Consider the following 18,174-nt stretch of genomic DNA (forward strand, 5'->3'; position numbering starts at 1 on the left):
GTCACACGCATGCGCAGAAGCGGTGAATTGCGATCTGTGCACGCGCAGATGTGCAAACACGAATTGCGTTCTGCTCAGGATGCGGACGGGGCTCCGGAACGGATCCCATTCTCATCCAGAGGTACCACTGTATCTGAAGGGCGGCAGGTTCTCCCATCACTGCTGTGGGGAGATCCTTATGCTCTAGCGCAGCCTTTCTCAACCTGTGAAGCGCAGCCTTTCTCAACCTGTGGGTCCCCAGATGTTGTTGGACTACAACTCCCATCACCCCTAGCTAGAAGGCCAGAGCTCAGGGATGATGGGAGTTGTTGTCCAACATCATCTGGGGACCCACAGGTTGAGAACCGCTGCTCTAGCGGGTGGAAACCTGCACATGTTTTCAGATACACACAGGTTTCTATCCCACCTTTCTAGGATATTTCAGGGCAGCTTGCAGCTTTATAAAATCTTGATACAAACACAGTGCACCAATAAAGAGCACAGCATGAAAATGCAGCAAAGGCAGAGGCCACAAGTAAAACAAGTGTTGCAACGGGTGCTTAGGCAAAAGCCTCCAAGAACAGACTTGTCTTTAACAACTGGAGAAAGCCAGCCAGAGAAAGGGCCACTCATGCTCCATGGGACAAAGTGTTCCACAGAACTGGTGCAACCACTGAGAAGGACCCGTTTTTATTGCCATCAGCTATGCTTCCATCATCATATGGCATCGGTGGGCACATGTATACAAAGAAGTCAATTACTAGTGTGTGAGTGTAACCTGCTGGCTGGCTGCAGAAGTGTGACAAAATATGTGGTTTAGAAGAAAGAACGTAAGAAGACATGAACTGCTGGATCAAGCCGAGGGCCCATCTTGTCCCACATCCTGTTCTCACAGTGGCCAACTAGATGCCTAGGAGAAGCCTGTAAGCCAGACCCGAGTGCAACATCCCTCTCCCCTCCGGAGTTTTCCAGCAACTGGGATTCAGAAACATGCCGTTTTTTATTACAGAGACAGCCATTGTGGCTGGTAGCCACTGAAAGCCCAATCCTCTTCTGAAGCCATCCAATTTGGTAGCCATCACTGCTCCCTGTGGCAGTGAGTTCCACAGTTTAACTAGGCACCGTTTGAAGAAATGCTTTTCTTTTCTCTGCTCTGAATCTTCCATCACTCAGGTTCACTAATGTCCACTAGTGTTATGAGAGAAGCAGAACATCTCTTCTCTATCCACCTTCTCTCTACCATGCAAATTTTATATACTTTTACCATGTAGCCTTTTCTCTAAATGATGCTGCAACCTTTGCTCATAGGGAAGTACGTGTGTTCACAAGGAAATCCTCAGCTCGGGTGTTGCTTTTTTATTATCCTGTTGTCTTGCTGAGAAAAATGGAGCTTGCACATCTACTCACCCACGCACTGGGAGATTCATAGGACCCAAGAGTGAGTCCTCTTCTGAGATGAGTCAACGTGCGGTGAAATGTGGAAACGCAAGTCACTCGTTTCTCTGCGGAAGATTCAGGACAGGCAAGAGGAAGGACTTCTTCACACAGCACGTGGCTAAGCTATGGGATTAACTCCCACAAATTGCCGCGATGACCACTAATTCAGAGGTCTTTAAACCTGAATTAGACAAATTTGTGGTGCAATGACTGCTAGGAGGGATGGAAGGATCTGTCAATTTTGGTTCTCAGTTTCTTGTTTTTCCAATCTTAAATTCAGTTCTCCACATCTCTGCAGCAATTTGGTTTTGGGTTTGCTTGTTTTTTAAGCCTCCATGGCAATTTAGCAGCATTTTAGTGCAATTTTCCCCCTAATAAACACATTTTGTGCACAGTTTTGACTAATGTGCACTTTTTGCCAGCATTTCCCCATAATATGACACACTTTTGTAAGTTATTTCCACCAATATATTCATATTTACGTACACTTTCCCCTAATATTTGCAAACCTCATTTGGTTGGAGAATTGCACTGCAAAATTTGGTTCGGTGCAAATTTTGAAGGATAGCTGCGTTTGGGTTTGCACTTTGCTTTGGAAAGTGCAGATTCCATAAATCCCTCTTTAAATACAAACTGAACTGGATTTCTCTCCCATCCTGGTTACTAGCCATGATCAGAGAAAGCATGCCTGCTTCTGAAGACCAGTCGCTTGGGAGCAAGCAAGTGTCCTCATGTCCTGCTTGAGAGCTTCTTATAGGTATGTGGTGGGTCACTGTAGGAAGCAAGAGCCTTGTCTATGCAGGTCTTTTAGTTCTTAGATTCTTCTTCCAATCTCTACCACACATTGCAAGGCATGCATCCACCTGCAGTGCTGGATTCTGTAATGTTGGGGACTCCAGTTTTAGGTGTGCTTCAGTTCACCATGGTCTGGAGCAGCTCTGGTCCAGGTCCTACAAATATAACTCTAGCGACTGGACCCAGAGGCAGCTAAAGACATTGATTTCTAGTAGGCTTTCCTTGTGCTTGGTGCTTGAACTAAAATGAAGGGTTTTGGTCCCCCTAATTTGTGCACAGAGTACTGTTGCACTGAGATCTGGGCTGGAATGCTCCAGACCTTGGTAAACTGAAATATACATAAAACACGGACTGGGCTGCCCCGCATTATATCCCTCCTCTCTTCAGCTAAATGAAACCACCCACTGGCTTGTTTGAGATTGTTCTAAATGGAACATTTTGAGCTTGCTATGCTTCATGCATCTTACGGACTCCAGCTCCCACCATCGCCAACTACTGCAGTAAATGAATATTGGCTACAAAGTCTTGGGCTGTTTTGGGAGTTGGAGTCACAGGTTCCCCAACCCCTGGCGTTGGGAGAAAAAAGTAAGCTGGTGCTGCCTTGTGGGTGCAGTAAAACCTGTGGGGAGAGAGGGGCCTTGTTGTCACTGCATGGCAGGTGCCGCAGTGCTGAATAGTCCTCTTTGTGGTTAATACCCGTGGAACCTACTTGAGCGCAGGACCCTTGCGAGGCCCTTTGCGGGAGAGAAAGACACTGCTCCATCAGCACAGCGGAGATGCCAGCTCAGTATGGATTTCAGGTAAATGCCTTCAATTTTCCCCTTGCCTTAGGATAATATTTTAATCCCTTTTGTCTGGTTTTATGTTTGACTGGATATAGTTAAGCTACTTATAGGAATATGAGGAAAATGTTTACGGTCAGGCTGCGGAGCCCGTGGGGAGCCGAGGACAGGTAGGGCTTTTGCCCATGAAAGGAAAAAAATGTGCTTAGAAACAGACAAACAAACACCCCCAGCTTTGGGCCACAATCCACTGGAGAGATAGATAGGCCAGGACGGGCTGTAGTTCACTGGGAGAGCATTTACTCCCTGGTGCAGAAGGCCTCAGGTTTAATCTCTGGCACCTACTTGGTAGGGTTGGGAGAGACTCCTGCATAAAACTCTGGAGAGCTCTGCCTGTCAGAGTGGGGAATATTGTGCCAAATGGACCAAAGATCTGACTCAGTATAAGACAAGCTTCCTGTGTTTCGATTAGGATTTACGTTCCAATGACCCAAACTGAGCTTCAGTGTATATCGCTCTCAACCAGACTGTGGTCTTGATTACTATTTTAACATGAGACTGCATGGACCAGGATAAAAAATAATAATACTCCAGAGCATCAAAGGGTTTGCCGAGTTTGTATCTCCCCCTTCCAATGGAGGCGGGGACCTGCTGTTCAAAGTCCAATGTTCCAAAAGATCCATCCTTGGGGCGTTCGGTGTTGAATGCGTAAAACAGCCATGTTTCATTCTAGTGATGGCCAACCCCTAGAAATGTGGTTATGTGATTCAAATGGTCCAGTGCATTGTTCTTCAACCTTGGGTCCCCATAAGTTGTTGGACTACAGCTCATCCCTGACCATTGGTTAAGCTGACTAGGGATGATGGTTCTGTAGTCCGACAACATTGGGCAACCCGAGGTTTAACAACAGGAGTCTAGTAAAGATACCCAGGGCTTTTTTTCAGTTCTGGCACTTCTCAGGTGGGTGCCATTGCCATTATAAGAGAACAAGGGAGCCATTAATGGTGAGTTCTGGCACCTCTTTTTCTAGAAAAACAGTACTGGCGATACCCACCATGTCTCTGCAAGGGAGGTCACAATAACAAAAGCTTCACAATGTCTGCCAGTCATAGGGGCTCGGACTGTGCACTGTACCTTCACAGGCCTAAGGCCTAAGTGCATGTATTCTGCAGCTGCTTGCCAGCCCTTAAATCAGCCTTCCCCAACTTCGTATTTTGGACTACAATTCCCATTGGTCTTAGCCAACCATGGCCTAAGCTGATGGGAGCTGTAGTCCAGGGTGCCTTCTACTGAACCTATCAAGCTGCCATATACTGGCCGTAACACGGCACTCACAATGCCCACCCTGACTGGCAGCAGCTCTCCAGGCTCTCGATCAGAGGAGGTCCTTGCCATCACCAGCTACTTGAGATCTTTTAATGGGTGGTGCTGAGAACAGAACCAGGGAATTTGTGGATGCAAAGAGCAGGTGCTCCAATACTGAGCTAGGGTCCCAGTTCCGCAGCTTGTCACTTTGGAATGACAAACCAGTGCCAATGCTCATCCGAATCAACCTTTCAAATGTCGGTCGTGTTTGTTTGCTTAAACAGTGTTTCTCGATCTTGGGTCTGTCGTTGGACTACAATTCCCATCATCGCTGTCTACTGGTTCTGCTAGCTAGGGATGATGGGAGTTGTAGCCCAACAACAGCTGGAGAGTTTGAGAAACACTGGGACTTCAACATAATAATGGCGTTTCCTTTCTCTCCGTGCAACTCAACCAAAAGGGTTTTGATTTGATTTTTGCCGGGGAGCAGAGGGGGCCATGCTCTGTGACAAGGGTCACTGGACCCTGAACTTCTTGCCTCTGCCAAGGGATCGCTTTTAGCCCAAGGTGTCATTTGATAATCCCTGCCAAGTGGGATGCAGATATGTTTTGGATGCCTCTCGCCTTCGCGGGGAAGGACAGCTGCAGTCATGCGAGATGGCCCCAGCATCCTCTTCACGGATCAACGGCAGTCAAGTTGCGAGGCATGGCCTGTGTGTGTGTGTGTGTGTGTGTGTGTGTGTATGTGCACACAACGCAATGATGACTTATACTGCTGAGTCAGACACAGCCCTCTGTTTCCTGGCCTGAGGTTGCCAGCAAAAAGGATGCTTGCAATGAGCAAGTCATTGTGTTTCTCTCTGTCTTTCAGTGTGGTTAAGAGCAGTGGACTTGTAATCTGGTGAACCAGGTTCGATTCCCCGCTCCTCCACATGCAGTTGCTGGGTGACCTTGGGCTAGTCACACTTTTCTCTGAAGTCTCTCAGTCTCACTCACCTCACAGAGTGTTTGTTGTGGGGGAGGAAGGGAAAAGAAGATTGTTAGCCGCTTTAAGACTCCTTAGGGTAGTGATAAAGTGGGATATCAAATCCAAACCCTTCTCTGGAAGGCATGCCAGTGATTTACTGATCCAGCCAGTCCCAAAAGCTGGAAAACTGCAGGATTCTGCTAAGCACCACCCACCACCCAGCAGTTTCTTTTGGGGCTCCCCCTCCAACCAAACTAGTTTATGTCCTGGGTTACATCATCTTCTCCAAGGTAATGTTCTTTAAAGTTGGGACAATCCAACTTCCTGTGAAGCCTTGTGAAAGGGGGGGGGGTGTCTTGGTAGGCAGTCATCAAGTGGGAAGTAACTGTATTAGCACTATTTATTATTTATTATTATTATTATTTATCATCACCATCCTGCCTTTTCCCCAGACTGGTACTCAAGGAAGCCTATGCAAATTAGAACAATGCAGACAAAATGCAAAAAGATAACACCGTATTTTTCACTCTATAAGGCGCACCAGACCACAAGACGCACCTAGTTTTTGGAGGAGGAAAACAAGAAAAAAAATATTCTGAATCTCAGAAGCCAGAACAGCAAGAGGGATCGCTGCGCAGTGAAAGCAGCAATCCCTCTTGCTGTTCTGGCTTTTGGGATAGCTGCGCAGCCTGCATTCGCTCCATAAGACGCACACACATTTCCCCTTACTTTTTAGGAGGGAAAAAGTGAGTCTTATAGAGCAAAAAATACGGTAATTAAAAAGCAATTAAACTCAATCAGAATTAAATACAACATGAAAACAAATCTGCTAAAATGCACGTGCTAAAAATGGTAAAAATAAAAAAAGCACAGAACTATTAAAGCCCTTTCCTAAAAAAAAACACCATTCCATTCCCAATGGCCTGTCAGAATACAACCATTTTTACTGTCTCTCTTCCCTACTAAGTATGCCTGTGAGGGTGGTATAGGTTGAAGACCAGGGGCTCAAGCCAGCAGTAAGAGCTAAGGGGAAGAGCAGGGGACCAAGCCAAGGGACAACCAAGAAAACCAGCAAAGGATCAAGTTGTGCAGGAAAAATGAGTCCCACCGCAAACAGTAAACCTCTGTCTGCTGTGCTCAAAGTTACAGGCCTCGCAGCTTTGGCCATAGGAACCCATTTCCAGACTCCTCTTCAACCTCAGCCTTGGACTTCCAAGACTGAGGTGGCCCAGCCTTGAGTGACTGTCCTTGCAAATGGCTGGCTTCCAGTAGAGAGGCTGAGCTAATGACTAGCAACTGTGTGTTTTTTCAATGACGAGCCCCTGTTGGTGGGATTCCCTCGCGAGGGAGACCTGCCACATCTGTCCTGCAGTAGCTTTTGAAGCATTAAGCAATTATTCCTCTCCTCCCTCGTTTATTTAACAGGATGTTTTATCTCATAATGGATCTGGCTGGACTCACTATCAATTCCTTGCAACTTAAATGCAGGATACCTGGGAGATGGCCGTCTAGGAGAGCGCATTTTCTCTCCTACTCACCTGGAAGTAAGTCCCATTGAACTCAATGGTACTTGCTTCTGCATTGATGTGCACAGACTTGCACTATGAATGCATGGAAGTGATTCTAGTCATTTGAATTGAGTTTTTAAATTGTAATTTGAACTCTCTCTCTCTTTTTAACCCGAACTTGCATTCACATATTTTATTGTAATCTGATTTGAGTTTGTTTTATAATGAAAAACAAGGTCTAATTCTTTTTTTTTAATCGAAGGAATACCTATTTTAAGGACAGTTCCAGCACAGAGTTAACTGACGGGCATCCCCAATATATCTCCCTTATAAGGCAAAATGCGGAGAAGGGGATTTACCAGGAAGAGAGAGACCAGAATATACAGCCTCTGCTTGTGAGCAGGGCTACACTGAACTCAAGGTACCCATTGCTGATTGCTGGAAGGTCGGTGATAGATAGGGACCACTTGTCCCAGGAAGAGATCCCTGCAATCGATTCCTGGAGTTGCAGGAATGAGAAAGCTATAGAGCAAGCGATGGAGTGGCAGGATTTGATTTCTCTTTCAGGGAAAGCAAAGTGGTCAAGAGGGCTTGGGAACAGGCTCCCTTGTCGAAAGAGCAGAGAGCGATTTCCTACTTAAAAAGTGATTAATCCAAATGCTCTTCAATTTACAAGGCAGAGATCAATCAATAATTATCCCACTTAATCCCAACATAAATCCTTTAAAAAAATTTTTTTAATTAAAAGCAATCAAGCCCCACAAGATGCGATCATTTGCCACACAACATTAACCCCTTGGGGTCCGGTGCCCAGGCAGCCTCCACGACTGCAGAGGATTCCTATCTGCAAACTGTTTCCCAAGCCCGCTTCACAGAGCCTCTGAATCAGAAGAGTCGAGAGGGACAGATTCCAGCACTCGTTTTCACAGCCGCCATGGGAAGACTTGCTTGTTATAAATGCCCACCTAAGGCAAAGTGACACGTCTATTAGGCCCTTAATTAGACAAAATCCACAGCTGACATCCCTGTGGCAAAACCGTCTCTGTTAAACAGTCACTTAAAGCATGAATTGGATCGGGCTAACCTTGCTTTAATTAACAAAGCCGTCAGCAAGGCGAGGAACGTGCGGGAGACTTAAAATCAACATGCCTGAGTTGAAACAGAATCCCACTCTGTGGTTTTTCAAACTTCTCAGACCTGCAGTACAGTGTTGTTGTTTTTCTGCATCAAAATGAAAGGCACGTTTCTCGTGGAAGAGGCATGGAGCTTACGTCTTGCACCCGAAAAAAGGCATACTTAGAGGAGCTTCTCTACTGCATACAAAGAGACCAGGAAGTGTCATGCCAGGATCATGTTATCTATTGAAGAACAGGAAGAGGCATTCTGGAAGGAGCTTCTCTATTATACCTGGAAAAAAACCAGGAAGAGGTGTGTCTGGAAGAGCTATGAACACAGAAATGCAGTGGGAGATTTCTGAGAGCAAGTCATTCCACCATGTGTGACTGGGTCATTCCAATGTATCAAATGAGAGCATCAGTGTTGAGTAATAGAAATTTAATAAACAACAACCAAATGAGAAAAGTGGCTTAGAGCTCTGGGCTAAAGGTGGACTCACTCTGCCATGGAGTTCATTCTTTAATTTTGGACCACCCTACCAGCAGTGCCGAGCAAAAAGGAAGGCCCCAAAGGCTGTGCCAAATGTCTTTCAAATTTGCCTTTCCTTTCCTTCCTCATTGCTGAATGAACCAAGTTTTTGCTTCTTTGACCCAATTCATGTACACAAGTCTAATTTGTGTGTCTGGGTGTGGCGTTCCCACACTCAACTACAATTCCTTTGCACAAGTGGAGTAACTTCCCATCAATGATGTGAAAGAGAAAGCTCAGAGCGGCTTCACCACAGGTGGAGCTCTAGAGCGGGGGATGCAAGATTTCCTCAACAATTTGCTCTAGGGCTTTTCTTATTGGCCTCTTTGCTTCTCCAGGGGGAAAATACCTTTCCAAGCCTCACCTAAAATGGAAGTGAGGAAAAGTAAGGAGGCCCTTCAGCTGGCACTGTGGATCCCCTGCATTCCCAAATAAATGCATAAATGGAACAGATGCACGTCTGTAGTTCAGCACCAAGAAAAGCTTGATTCTGCAACCTGTATATATTCTGCAACCTGTGCGTATTTTGCTTCCTTTGCGTAATTTCTTTCGCTTCCCGCAGTTGGGAGTTACAACAAGGATGGAGGAGCGAATCCCACCTGAGGAAATGTACTGATCCAACCACATTTGTATTGCTTCCCTTGAAATTCCTACAGCAAGATTTTCAACTTAAATTTTGCTGTAAGTGAAACATGTTGGCAGTACTGAAGCCCTGACCCTTAACCTTCCCCCTCTCTCCTTGGGTGTCTGAAAATCACACGCTGCCAAACTTAATTTCAAGACCATAGCTGTGCTCTTTTAAAATAAAAGGAACGGGGAAAACTAAAGGCGAAATTTTCAGGAGGCTAAATGAAGTGCCTTATACTAAATTCCGTACTTGTACAGAATTGTGGGTATCCCAGAGAACTGAACAGCATTCTGTGTGTGCTTTTATCTCAGAGAGATTCCCCCATGATTTTGATCCTCAAAGAGGCATGCTTCTCTTCCGTTACAGGGATTAGTTTTTCTGCCGACTCACAGAACAACTCCAGAATGTCACAGGGACCTGCCGGCAGCTGCTGCTGCTATCACAGAGGAGATAGGCTGCAAACTCATTAGTCGTCGTTATCGCCATGGCGGTTTCTCAGCGCTCCGGCAAACAAGAGCTACCGTGACAACAACAGACAGTGTATTTCCTGCCACAGATTCTGGGTGGGTGCAAAGCTCGAGGGAGGGAAAGTGCAGATCTTGGGCAGCAATTACTCATTTGGGAGCAACATGAATGCAGAAGGGAGATGGCAGCATTCTTATGCACGCTGCTAGGATCCTCAGCAGTCTGCAAAGCTCTCCAGTCCCACTCTGGGCTCTGCTTCTGGAATTCTTACTGTGAAAATCAGTCCCTTACTAGCGCACAACAACAAAGCACGCCAGGGGTTGGCATCATTTTAAGGCCTGATGGGGCCCATGCTACAATAGGGGACTCACTATCAACTCCTGATGCCTCCTAGCTGTCGCCCGTCCTTGCTATTGATGCCTGTTCACTTGCTCTCTCTAAGCTAGCAAGTAAGGAGATGAGCAAGGAGGAGGAGCAGAAAAACTAAGCATTGATCCATGTAGTTCATTATTGCCTACATTGACCGGCCACGGTTCTCCAAGGAGTCTTTTCCCATCCCTACCCAGAGGTCTTCTGAATGCAAAGCCACTCAGCTACCCTGAGTTTGCTTTCTCCCTTGGGGCAGTGGTACAGACTGAGGAAAAGGTGATAATGGGGTTCCTTTGGAAGCAGGGCAGGTGGGAAGTACACTTAATAAGAATAATAGTCATTAACAATATAATTATGTAACTTGTGTAATTTCGCCACAGCAGAAGCTGAACTGCAGCAGAACAGAAACTGATGCAGGCAATGAATACCGGGTGAAACTGGAAAAGATGCCACACATCCCTAGTCATATCCAATGTTAACAATAGAAACCCATTGAAATTAACATGGACCCATTGATTTCGATGGGTCCACTATGACAAATATTGGATGCAACCCTTGTGCAAGGGGGAGCAGGGCTTTGCTGCAATGCAGGTGGTCCTCAAATGTGGGTTTCTAAGCCACAGTTAGGTCATGTCAGCAGGCAGATGACCACCTCTTGAGAGGAGACATAGAGGAGAAATAGAGACAGACGAAGAAACTTAGAAGAAGAGTTTGGATTTGATATCCTGCTTTATCACTACCCTAAGGAGTCTCAAAGCGGCTAACATTCTCCTTTCCCTTCCTCCCCCACAACAAACACTCTGTGAGGTGAGTGAGGCTGAGAGACTTCAGAGAAGTGTGACTAGCCCAAGGTCACCCAGCAGCTGCATGTGGAGGAGTAGGGAATCGAACCCGGTTCACCAGATTATGAGACTACCGCTCTTAACCACTACACCACACTGGCTCTCAGAGAAGAGAACTTCCAGACTATTTAGCTACATGGTGCTTCCAGGTGGGTATTTATGGAGGGATTAATCCAGGTTTTCTCTTTTGGGGGAATATCCAGTACGTTAAAAAAAACACCTGTCTCCAGCAAAACCCACCCTTTTAAAAAGTTTTAAACTCCCATAAGGAAGCACCCACAGATGCGATGAATTAATAGTGCCCAAAAAGTTTCCAGTTTTGTACTAGGTTTTTGTTTTGTACTAGGTTTGTAGTTTACACTGAAGCTTGCCAGCCAACTCAGGCTTCTTTGGGATTCTGAATATTTTAGTACTTTGGGAATGAGATGCATTGTGAAAATAAAAATGTACTAATTTATGCTATACACATGTAAACACACACACACACACACACACACACACAATGTGTGTCCTTCTGAGTTGCAGGGAAATGAGGTTAATATCTGAACATTTCTCTAGTTGCAGATTCCCACCCCACCCCCGGATCCTTTGAAAGTGCCCCAACTGTACTATGTTAGGTCCCTAAACTTGTTTTGATCCCAGCTTTCTTGTGTATCACAGAGTATGTCGATGAAGGGATGATTTGGTGCTCGCTACCGGGTTACTATGGCAACCTTTGCCAAGCAGGTGCCCTCTAATTTTGTTGGATGGGGCTGGTGGGAGTTATAGGCCATAATGTCTAGCAGGTGATGACTGTGCTATGGTAAGTAGAAACAGTGGAGTCTTGTCCATTAGGATGAATGGGGCCCTCAGACAGCCGCAGTCTTCCCTTGTTACTTACAACCAGTCCAAGGGGTAGCACTGGCTGTCACCTTCTCCTTGGGCTCAGTTTTGCCCTTGTAGAACTCAAGAGATAATCTAGAATTAACCAATTCTACTGGCCATTGGCTATGGCGCCACCTACTGCCCGGCTCCCTGCCTTCCGCCCTACCAGCCCCAATGGGCACCACCAACCATTGCCTAGGAAGCAGGTCTCCCTACATCCCAGAGAATCAGGAGGGGGGAGCAAACATGCATGAATGGTTGCAGCGCAGAATCAGGAACTGGTGAATATTCCAGATGAATAAACCCAGGGTGTGTGAGCAGCCATAATTTTGTGTATGTAGCATTGTTTACACACACACACACACACACACACACACACACACACACACACTTTCTGCTGCACCTACTTTCTCCCAAGGAATAAAGGCCCATTCCATTTGTGGCCAGGAGGCTAACTCTTGAGCGATTCCACCACCACCTCCCCATCAAAGCTCCCATCTTTTTCAGCGCATGAAATATTAGAACAGCTGCTGCCAATTCCACCTCTGAAAAGCAAGAACATGGTGGGTTGTTTTTTCTCTCCTCTCCTCTTTCTCTCTCTCTCATTGCCAGTGATGATTTAATCCTCTTTGAACTCTTAAACTCCTAAATATCAGATGGTTGCTCTGTGGGGTAAGAGGCTGCGTGTTTATTATTGTCTGTTCTTTACAGGCGCTTCTGAAAGGTGAGCCAGAAGTTGGGAAGTGTATCCCGGGGAGCCGCCGAAGAATCGGGGAATGCAAAGCAGACAGCGACTCTGGCCCTCCGACAACGGAAGGGCAATAAAGCACGAGCCGTATCAGGTGTTAAAATGGCAACAATGCCCAAAACATCCTGGGAAAATGCTCCATTGCAGGGGGGCGGGGGAGAGAGAAAGGGGGTATTGCAACACTCTTGTTTCTTTACTAAACAAAGTCATGGTAACTCCAACTGCCCAGTAAAGGAGACCCTGGGTAGATCTGCATGAACTTTTGCTGCTTGCCTTGAGATGTGGCTTGTTCTGGGTGCATCATGCTCCAAGCACAAAGTGAAAGTGGAGCACTTTTTTTACTTATTTCATCTTTGCATTTCTCTCTTCCTTTTTTGGCAGAGGCAACCCAGCCAGATGGGCAGGGTGTAAATATTATTAAATGCAAGCCCCTACACAAAGAGACTTACTTCTTATTTATGATGATGATGATTAACAAATATGTTTCATCATTGTCATCATTTATTCCCCACCTTTCCTTCTAAGGAGTTCAAGGCAGAGTACAAGGGAAAAAATTAAGCATCTCCTTCTTCGTCCACAAGGTGCCCAACAGGGGGACCAGGATGTCCTGCAAGACTTTTGTGTGCACCTGACTTAGCCCATGACTCAGGGAAACCCTGAAAGCTGGGATGGAGACATTTCAGGGAAACAATCAGCCAAAAGGATCTGGCCTCTCAGCAGAGTCAGTGGGGTGACCCCATCTTGGACCTCTCCCTCTGCTGCAGCCTGACGTAAGGACAAGATAGCAGTTGAGGGAGAGGGACAGCCAAAGTCAGCTGAACTGACGGAGTAGCCCTGCTTCTCATCTCTCTCCCTCTCTGCTTCCTTCTTCGGTTATCACTCGTAGCCAAGTAAGATTGTCTTCCATGAAAATGGTCTTAACAGTGAGTCCATAAGTGACTGTGGAGGCCAATTCTGGATCCACACGTCCTTCCACCATGGGGACATAGGTTTCTGGATGGGAGTTGATCATGGTGAGGGTTTGCCAAACATGCCTTCCTCGTAGCTCGCTTCTCCTTTTCGCCCTGATTGTGCTTCTTCAAAGTCCATGACGCCAGTTGGAGTGCTCGCAGATAAGTGTTTCCCAGTTATCAGTACTTATACTACTTTCTTTTTTTTAGATCTGCCTTGTAGTGAGCTGGGCCTATTGCTCAATATCCCAAAAAACCAAATTGCTGAACCAACAAGCACCAAACCACCCCTCTGCAGCACCACAAATCCAACTCAGTGGTGTAATGCTAGAAAATGTTGACCACTTTCCCCTCTCTGCTACATCCTTATGGAATGGCTGCTTCCTGGTGGCGGTTGAGAGCCAAAGGCAGCTAGTCTTTAAGCAGATCTGATGGGGTGGGCCCTGCTTCCATTCTCTCTCTTTCTCTCTCTGTGTGTGTGTGTGTGTATGCTTCTCTCCACCACCCCCTCCCACCCCCTACTGCCTGCATTCTCTTGCCTTTTATAATGTAATAATTTGAGTTAGGTTGAACTGAGCCACCCAAGATCAGAATCTCACAGCTCCCCGACAAAAGATCTCCCAAGAGTTCCCTCTATACATCTGCTTCAGGGACTTTGCAAATCAATGCGAGCTCTAAAAGTACGGTTCCGAGCAATTTTTAAAATATATCTATGGAGAGAGAGAGAGAGGGAGATGCAAGATAAAGCCTATTCATAGGTGGAAATGGCTGCCTAGCTTTCCCTTTCATCAGGAGTGTTTCTCAGTAAGCACTCTGCCTGGGCCACTACCTTCAATATATTGATCCCACTGGACAGCCGTTTCCCCACGGTACACTTTGCTCATCGAGACCGAACAGTTCTCTCCAATCTATTTTAAACAATACTTACCTTCGTATATGAATCCCGCCAGCCCATAGCCGCTTACAAAGCCTTTATGGATTTCTACTGCAGCATCAAAGGCTGCTTAATGTGACTTTATGTGTTTCTCCCCCTGCCCCAAATCCATAAGCTTTAATCAAGTGTTGCAGTTGTAGCACATTGGGATGAGAAAACCTGTTTTACTGACTAAGGTTCCGTGTGGGTGGGTTTTGCAGGGTGGGTGTGTCCTGCTCTCAAAGGCAAGGATGCAGGAACCTTCATCCCACTGCCCAAATCAGGTTCACCAGGGCTTCTGTTCTGGCCCTGTGAGGTTATTTCCCTCCAGCCCCACACTATATGATGTCAGATCCAGTGCAAGACAAAAGATTCCTGCATTGCAGGGGGTTGGTCTAGATGATCATTAGGGTCCCTTCCAGCTCTACAATTCTATGGTTCTAAGTTGGCCTGCTGCAGGTGGGGATTGTCCTCTCTCCTTCCCCCAGAAAAAAGGCTGGGAGAAGTGAATTGCAGAGGGTTGGGCCAGATGACTCTTCCAACGCTAAGATTCTACAATAAGACGCAAGCTTCGGTGGGAAACACCGGAGTCTCTTTAGAAAGGAAAAGCAAGCAGCTCCTTTTGCAGGCTCGTTCCATACCCAACAAATCAAGAGCAAGACCTCTAGGTAGCCACGGGTTGTGTGGGCCAGCTATTAGCCACAAAAGCAGGCCCTTCCACATGGCTTCAGCCAAGCCTAATAGCTGCAATGATGAATCAGGCTACAGTCAGGAGACGCACAGATTAATTAAAATGCTCCTTCTGACACCACCACAATCAGAGACCTTCTGTGTTCTTTCTGATGAAGACGCTTGAGCATCTTATCCTGCCTTGGCAGCATTGCAAAAAAATTTAAATGAACTGGCTGCGATGGAAGGGAAGAGAAAAAGCATCTAAAATGAAGGGTTGTGGGGTTTTTTCAGAACACAGAAGAGGAAGCCAGTCAGATTCCACAGTTCCTAAAACTGGGGTGTGGAACCTCAGGTCCAGGGGCCCAAATGTGGCCCTTGGGGACTTTCTTTCTGGCCCTTGAGACTCTGCCCCAGGCCACCCCCCCTGCCCAGCCCTACTTTACATCCTGTTTGAATGTTTTGGCCTGGTTTGAATGTGCCCTTGGAACTCCAAGAATGTCTCCCAGGATACAGGACAGAGAGGGGTGTGTGCAGAAACCTGCTGGCTGCATAAAGGTAAAACCTACATTCCTTTCTCTGCCCACGTCTGCCTCTGGCCTCCAGAAGCTTTCCCAGAAGGGAACATGGCCCTGAAAAAAGGGTCCCCCGTCCCACTGCTAATGTGACAGGTTCCATGACCCGCAACGTGATACGGCAACTGCTTGCCGCCCGCTACGCATCCCCTGTGCAAAGCCAGGAATCTTGCTCCACGTAGTTTAGCTTGGCACTCTTGACTGCTGGCCTGCAGCGTACATATAGAATGCACCCTAAGTGGAGCCGATAAGATTGGTGCTCCAGAACGTGTAATACTGAGAATGCTCGCTGCCCTTTTTATCAGCCAACTGAAAAGGGGGGGAAAAAACTTTCCAAAGCTTCCAGGCCATCAGCTCCAACACCCTGATGGAGACCAGACGACAGGCGGACATGATACCCAACTGCTCTTGTGCCTCTGGGTGATACTAAAGAGGCTGAGGAAACAAACAAAAAAAAAGGACTCGCGCTCAAACGGCATGTGACAATCGGGTCGCGTAACTTTTTTCCCCTCGAAGGGTCGTGGTTGTTATTTTTAAAGCAAGGCTGTAAGTGGAGGAGCAGCATCAGGGAAAGTGAGGGGCTTGTTGAACCCTTTCCCTGCCAGCTATTTGAGCAATCCCGCTTCTATCTCTCTCCACAGTGAGAAAACAGCAAGTAGAGCCAGTTTTCAGCAAACAGGAGGGAGGGAAAGGGTCAAGCAGGCCCCTCCCCTGCCACCAGACCCTTAACACAAGACTGCGGGAAAGAAGACTGTGTTTTTGTTTCAAGAACAGCTGTTTTAAGTTTTATATGTGGTTGACATTCTTCGTTTCGGGGTTTTCAAAAGCAAAAGTAAAGTTTCATCTACATATGTAAAAATGAAATAAAATTTCATAAAAGCACTTTTGAATATACAAAAAATACAGTTTAAAGATTGCTATGTACATCTATTGTCCTGGACTACTGTTGTATTTTAAGCAGGATGTCAGATTTTATGAGTGAGAATAAAATATAAGGTTCAACATCGCCTTGGAATTTTACACACCAACAAACAAACAGACTGAATTTTTCCATATATTTGTTTGGTGTGTGTTTTAAGGATAATAAGCATCACAGGAAAAGTACCCAGAACTGTCCCCAAAACATTTTCTACCATGGGTGGAAATGTACCTTGCTGGTGTGTGTGTGTGCAGGAATTTGAGCATAAATTTGAGCTGCCCCACTCCCCAGAATTCCTCCTGTCCTTGATCACAGCCTCCACAGCTGCTCTGCATTAAGAAAAACACTAACAGAAAGAATCGCACCAGCGAGGAACCACACATAGTTTGAATCTAGAAGGAAAGGCATTTCTTTGGGCCCGCTGACTCCTTGTGGTTGCCAGGAATGCCCCGCTAAGAACCTGCTGGCTGGCTCGGTTTTTTTACTTCCTTTCATCCTCCATGGTCTACACAAGAGGCCCCCCCCCCCAAAAAAAACCTTGGACATCTTCACTAAACATTGTTACCAAAACGCCGCTCAAAATTCCTCAGAGGTTTCCCCCAAGCAGTGACATCCAAAGTTGTCGTGAAATTTTGATTTAGGTGAAATCTAGAAGCCGACCACAGATCTTGTCAGCTTTCTGACCCACAGAGGGGTGGGGGTTTTGAAGGGGTTGCAAGCCCCAACCTCCCACCAAGGCACACTATGCTGGCCACAGTACAACTTGGTCTCTCTATTGCTAGCCCACATCAGCTCTGCAGTGTGTTCATCCATAAGTGTGGTGTAGTGGTCCACATTCACACCACACATTTAAAGCACTATGATACCAATTTTAAGCAGCCATGGACTTCTGCATGGAATTCTGGGAGCTCTGGTTTGTTATGTTTGCTGAGAGATGTTGGGAGGCCCCTGTTTCCCTCATAGAGCTACAATTCACAGGTTTCCCTGTATTAAACCACTCTGGAAATTGTTGCTCTGTGAGGGGAATAGGGACCTCCTAACAACTCTCAGGACCCTCAACAAACTACCGCTCCAAGAATGCTTTGGGGAAAGCCATGACAGCTTAAGATGGTATTCGGGTGCTTTAAATGCATGGTGTGAATGTGGCCATTTTTTACTTTCAAGGAGGGGCTGGGGGACCTGTGGCACTCCACATCTTCGTTCTATTTGTACGCCGCCTTTCCTTAGTTAAAACCATGCTCAAGGCAGCTTACAGCACGGAACGATCTACATCATTGCAAACACAGGAGTCATAAACAATGAATAAAACATGTCAAAATGTACGCAACAAACTGAAAAATTGCCACATAAATCGTAAAGATAAAGATAAAAATAAAGATGCAAAAAAATTATATCAAAATAAGATAGATAAATAAGATAGATAATTTATAAGATAGATAAATTATTAAATTATAATTTATTACGGTCGGAGACCAGCTTATAAAACACACTTGGGGGTACAGTCACAGAAGAAAAACAGACGATTAAAACAATGTACAACAAAAAATTTAAAAACAATGTACAATAAACTATCGCAGGGAGTTGACCCAAAGTCACCCATGGAACCGAGTTTGGGGATTTTCATGACGGACTAGTTTGAGTTGGGAGATGGTCTGCGCCTACAGATCTGTACACAGAATCTGGCGACCATCCGGGTCATCTTCTGATCTTTGCCTAACAGGAAAAGGTCAATTTTTTGCTTTTGCGGGAGGTCGGCGAGCCTCACCAGTAGGGGATCAATGGTCTTACTACATGCCTCTTCATAAAAGGGACATC

General features: G+C 46.1%; 2 long non-coding RNA genes across 3 annotated transcripts in view; both read right to left on the reverse strand.

Annotated features, from left to right (window-relative positions):
- LOC308459218 overlaps nt 1-18,174 on the reverse strand; it is a 96,318-nt gene that overhangs the window by 46,677 nt on the left and 31,467 nt on the right. The gene's annotated exons all lie outside the window — the stretch shown is intronic.
- LOC308459189 lies at nt 7,497-9,622 on the reverse strand. 2 transcript variants are annotated; one of them, XR_013977874.1, is made up of 3 exons: nt 9,295-9,622; nt 8,045-8,180; nt 7,497-7,738 (listed from the first exon to the last, which is right to left on the reverse strand). It is a non-coding gene; the product is annotated as an uncharacterized lncRNA (long non-coding RNA). The 2 variants fall into 2 exon arrangements; XR_013977875.1 differs by lacking the exon at nt 7,497-7,738 and having other exon boundaries at nt 7,843-8,180.

Source organism: Podarcis pityusensis, assembly GCF_964106645.2.
Source record: "Podarcis pityusensis genome assembly, chromosome: 12".
In the NCBI taxonomy this organism is placed as follows: Eukaryota; Metazoa; Chordata; class Lepidosauria; order Squamata; family Lacertidae; genus Podarcis; species Podarcis pityusensis.